This window comes from Acomys minous (genome assembly GCF_964271855.1).
Source record: "Acomys minous genome assembly, chromosome: 19".
Classification (NCBI taxonomy): domain Eukaryota; kingdom Metazoa; phylum Chordata; class Mammalia; order Rodentia; family Muridae; genus Acomys; species Acomys minous.
In genome coordinates this window covers 62,198,728-62,204,202 of record NC_140499.1, presented here as the reverse complement: position 1 = coordinate 62,204,202, position 5,475 = coordinate 62,198,728, and positions in this window count along the sequence as shown.

Here is a 5,475-nt window from a genome sequence, read left to right as displayed (position 1 = left end):
GGTGGGTAATTTGTCTCTTTTTTGATGTTTAGACAAGACCAAGGGTAAAAGCACAGACACAGATCCGCCAGTGGGGTTTTGTGGGTGAATCTGGGTGGAGGCTGACCCTGTGGGGGCAGCAGCTCTGTACGCTCCAGTGTCCTCAGTTTCAGTGGACCGTGCACAGTGCTGAGACGGCAAACACGGGTCTGTGATTAGCCAGTGGCCACATGACACTTAGGACCTTGGCTTACTGCTGTTCTAAACACAGGCCAATGTGTTCTGTATGCGTGCCAGACATGTTACCTGCTTGACATTTTAAAGTGTTATTTCTCTTGTACCAAGGATGACTGAACCAAGGTTCTCAGCAAGGCAGGGAAGTGCTCACTTATTTTATTTATCTTTAAGAGAGGTCTAGCCGCGCGCACACGCCTTTAATCCCAGCACTCGGGAGGCAGAGGCAGGTGGATCACTGTGAGTTTGAGGCCAACCTGGTCTACAAACTGAGTCTAGGACAGCCAAGGCTACACAGAGAAACCCTGTCTGGGGGGGGGGGGAAGAGGTCTAAAATTTTATCTTGCACACATCCATATGAGCGCAAGGGCCTGGGGACTACAGAGACGTTGGATCTTCTGGGACTACAGTTAAGGTGACTGTGAGAGAGTGTGGGTGCAGGGAACTGAAATCAGATCCTCTGGAAGAGCAGCAGTAACCGCTGAGCCATCCCCCAGCCTAGATTCTTGGTTCTCTTTGCCCACCCTTCATGTTCCCTGAGGCCTGGAGGGGGTGATAACAGATGTCCTCCTTAGAGCCGTCCACCTGTCTGTCAGTCTTGACATGTTAGCCAATTGGGAGTTTCTGTATTAACCACCATATTTTAAAGAACAAACCCAACAGGATCTCACGTACCCAGCCTAGGGTATATGATGACACTGAACTTTGTCCTGCCTCTACTTCCCCAGTGCTAAAATATAGGCCATGCCACCATGACCGGTTAATGTGTGGGGACACCCAGGGCTTCGTGCCTGCTAGACAAGACAGTCAGCCAAGCCGAATCCACAGCCCCCAATCTTCCTTTTTACTTCTAAAACATTTTTATTTTGAGATAGAATCTTACCAAATTTCCCAGATAACCCTTATGCTTGCCTTGTGCTCACGTCTGTCTTGGACTGTCACTCTTCCTGCCTTGGCCTCAGAGTAGCCGGGATGGCAGGCATTCACAGACGTGTTCTCAAGGTTTTTATTTTTAATCTCCCCCTCCTTACGTTTCTCTTCCTCTGAGAGAATCTTGTAGCCTCATAGCTTCCTGGCTTCTCAAGTGAATATCAGTGACCCCAATGAAGCCTTCTAGACCATGACTTCAGACTGATGCGGTAGGCCAGGGGGCTGGGCACTCTGACCTGCCACAGGACCCAGCCCAGGTCAGTGCAAATCTATCTTTGCCCTGAGGCAGTGCTTATCTTCCTGCTCCTGCTACTCCTCCCCCTCCTCCTCCCTCTGCTCCTCCCCTGCTCCTCCTCCTGCACCTCTTCCCACTCCTGCTCCTCCTTCTGCTCCTCTTCCTCCCCCTGCTCCTCCCCCTGCTTCTCCTCCTCCCTTTGCTCCTCCTCTTCCTCCTTGCTCCTCCTCCCTGCTCCTCTTGCTCCTCAGGAGTTCCAAGCAAATGTTCCACCCAGAGGGAAGACATGAAGAGTACCCCCTCCCTCAAGAGGGGAAAGAAAGGCAGCTGAGGCAGGAGGAGTGCCTTGAGTTTGAGACCACTTTGGCAAAACAGAGAGATGTTACAAATAGTCCAGGGCAAGAAGAGCACCACAGACCTGGGAACTCCCTGGGTCCTTTGCTTTTTGTTTGTTTGTTTTGTTTTCAGCTATGGTGGTTTTATACAGACGGGCTGACCTTGAATTCAAGGACATCTAGCTACCTGTCTCTGCCTGCTGAGTGCTGGGATTAGAGACCCAGGCTGACCTTGAATTCAAGGACATCTAGCTACCTGCCTCTGCCTGCTGAGTGCTGGGATTAGAGACCTGTGCCTGCCTCCAAATGGGACCAGCCTACCCAGGCCCAAAGCTTTAGGTCGCTCAGAGGGCACCAGGCCTTATTCCCTCCCCTTCCTCTGTAACCCCTACCGCTAAGGCTAATACTCTTCCCATGACCAATGGGGGCCCTCACCTCTACCTATTCTTCCTGTCCCTTGAGGCCTCTTACCAACCTGTGGTGAGGTTTTCCAGGACAGAGGCGGGTCAGGCAGGCACGGAGAGAATCTTCCCCTTCCTTTTTTTTTCTCTTTTTTTGGTGAGGGTATCTAAGCTGATCTTGAATTTGTGACCCTCCCACTTGGCCTCCCAAGTACTGGGATTACAGGCATAAACCGCCATACCTGGCTTTTGTTTGTTGAGATAGGTTCCTACCATATAACCCAGGCTGCCCTGGAACTCCCTGAATAGACCAAGGTGACCTTGAACTGTGTACCTCAGCACCTGTTTTCCCTCCTTGGTGTAGGCTTGCTTCCTGTGAGCTGGCTCCAGGATGCTGCTGCCTTCTCTCCTTGCCTCAGCCGCACCGCGGTCTCCAGGTCCTTTGTGGAAGCTGATGTCCACCAGGTCCTTAGCGTCTTGTCCTGCCATGGCCTCAGAGCCAGTGGGTGCCTCCTTTGTGTGACCTGTGCACTGTTCTTCAGCGACAGCTGTGTAACTATTGGTCATTATTTTATTTTTGCGTATATATTTTTTGAGGGAGGGGGAGGGAGGGAGGGGAGAGGTGGGTCCTACCCTGTAGCGGAGGCTGGCCTCTCTGCAACATTCATCTCAAACAATCAAATGCGCACGCCTGCCTGGGCACCACCCTGCCCTAGAATGGTTTCCATCTCTGAAGTTTCAAGTCTAGAATGTGATTAGATTCTGTATCCTGTGGTTGCTCTGCTTTTTACTACTGTTCTCGGCGGACCTCCCCCTCCCCTCCCCCTTCCAAGCACTTCCTTTTATCTTCCTTATTTTGTTACACACACACACACACACACACACACACACACACACACACACACTTCTGTCAGTGCTGGGGATATAAACTCAGGCCCTCAAGCCTGCAGAACACAAACTCTGACCCAGGGAGCTCTCTGACGAGCGCCTTTGTTTTGAAAGGGTCTTACAGTGCTGCTGGGCTGGTCTTGACCTCATGGGCTGTAGCGTCCCTCCTCCTTCAGCCTTCAGTGCGTCAGTTATTTGCTTCTTTCCTCTGAGCCCTTCCCGCTTTCCCATCCCGCTTCTAAGGTGGGACCGTGCATTGTCAAAGGAGAGGCACCCCCCCACGGTGGGCAGAGGAAGCCCCGCCCCCCTGTGTTCGCGCACGCTTCCCCCCCCCCCCACGCAACAGTGGCGCTCATTCTCCGTTCTCCCGCTTCCTCCCCTCCTCCTCCTCACGCTTCCCACTCTCCCCTCAGCACTCCTGTCCCCTACTTTGCAGAAATCATTGTGACAATTCCTACACCACTATCTCATTGATACAGACCCACTAACACATTTCTGTCCTAAAGATGGCACTCTTAGGGCTGGAGAGATGGCTCAGCGGTTAAGAGCACTGGCTGCTCTTCCTGAGGTCAGGACTGAGTTCAATTCCCAGCAACCACATGGTGGCTCACAGCCATCTGTAATGAGATCTGGTGCCCTCTTCTGGCCTGCAGGCGTACATGCAGGCAGAGCACTATATACATAATAAATCTTAAGGGAAGCCGGGTGTGGTAGGTTAAGGTTAGGGTTAGCGTTAGGCTCCCAGTGTGATCGGCTGAATGCCGCACAAGTAGATACAAACCCTCGCATCAAGGCTGGCCGAGGCACCCCAGTAGGAAGAAAAGGGTCCCAAGAACAGGCTAAAGAGTATAGGACACCTCCACTCCCACAGTCGAGTCCCCCAAACCGTCAAACCGACAACCATAGCATATATGCAGTGGGCCTAACACAGCACCCTTCTTGGTGGCCACTTCAGCCTCTGGGAGGGCGCTCCTGTGAGCTCTGCTTTGTTGGTTCCCAGAGCCATGTCCCCCAGGTGTCCTCTACTCTTCTGGCTCCCATAATTATTCTTGTTTTCTGCATTCTTCCCTGAGGTCAGGGGGCGGGGGAGGAGCCGGTTGGGAACCTCCAACCTGGGCTCGCTCTCCGCTTTGGCTGTGGATCTGGCACCCACTCCCAAAAGCCTCTCTCAAGCTGATGCTGGGGAAAGCCAGAGAGGCTTGAGACCTTAGGAAAGGCCTCTCTTTTGTCTCCCAGGCCTCTGCAGGACAGAGATAAGGGGCAAAATTGCTAGGTTTACTCAATATCCCCGGAGGAGGTGAGATTAAGATCAGAAGGTGAAGAGGTGGCTGCTGGTGGAAGGAACCGACCTGTCCCTCCCTCTGCCACACTGCAGGGCTTCTGGGCAACCCCTAGGCAAGCCGTGGGCGGGGGGAGCTGCTGGCCTGGCGCCGGGTGGCTGGTGGAACAGGAAGAAGTGGGCAGCTGGTTGTCCACCTGCAGTGCTGCAGGGGTGGGAGGTCCGTGGCTCTGGTTTCCCCAGTTTGATTCCCGGACTCTTCTCATCCTCCCGCCCCCCCTCCCCCTCGCATGTGGCACTGCGAGGCAGCCCTGCCCCTGCACAGCCCCACCCTAGTCCGGAGGTTCAGGTCAGCCCCACTCAGAAGCATCTGTGTCTGACTCCTGTGGTTGCTACGCGTCCAGGCCGCAGAGGCCCTGAGCATGGGTACTGGCTGTCTGGGCACACAGTCTCAGAGTCTAGCCTTGGGTGAAGGCTGGCTGAGGTGTGGCAAAGAAGAGGCGCCATAGCTCCCTGGTAGAGCGCTTTTCTAATATGCACTAAGCCTAGAATTCCATTCTCAGCACTGAGGGAAGGGGAGAGGGAGAAGGAGGAGAAAGAAAAAAAGTTTCGCCAGCCTTGGTGGCGCACGCCTTTAATTCCAGCACGTGGGAGGCGGAGGCAGGCGGATCACTATGAGTTCGAGGCCAGCCTGGTCTACAAAGAGAGTCCAGGACAGCCAGCGTTACACAGAGAAACCCTGTCTCAAAACAACAACAACAACAAACAAAACAAAACAAAACGTTTCAGGTTGTGATGGGATGACGTAAAATGATTAAGAGAAATATATAACCATACCCCTCCCTGCAACACATAAACACTGGGCTTGTCACTGGTCTGTAATCCCAGAACTCAGGAGACAGAGGCAGGATCAGGAATACAAGGCTAGCCTGGTCTACATAGGGTGTTCTAAACCAGCCAGGGCTGCATAGTCAGACTCTGTCTCAAGAAACAAAACACCTCCCCCTCAAATAAAGTCTAGGGGGCCTGAGTTTGTGGCTCAGTGGTAAGGCACTTTCACAGCATACGCAAGGCCAAGGCCTCAGGTTCATTTCCCAGAGACCTAAACAACAAAACAAAACAACACCAGATTGGACTTGGGAGGGGCTTCCAATTTTGCCTAGTATAGCTTTGAGCTTTTTGTTTGTTTGTTTG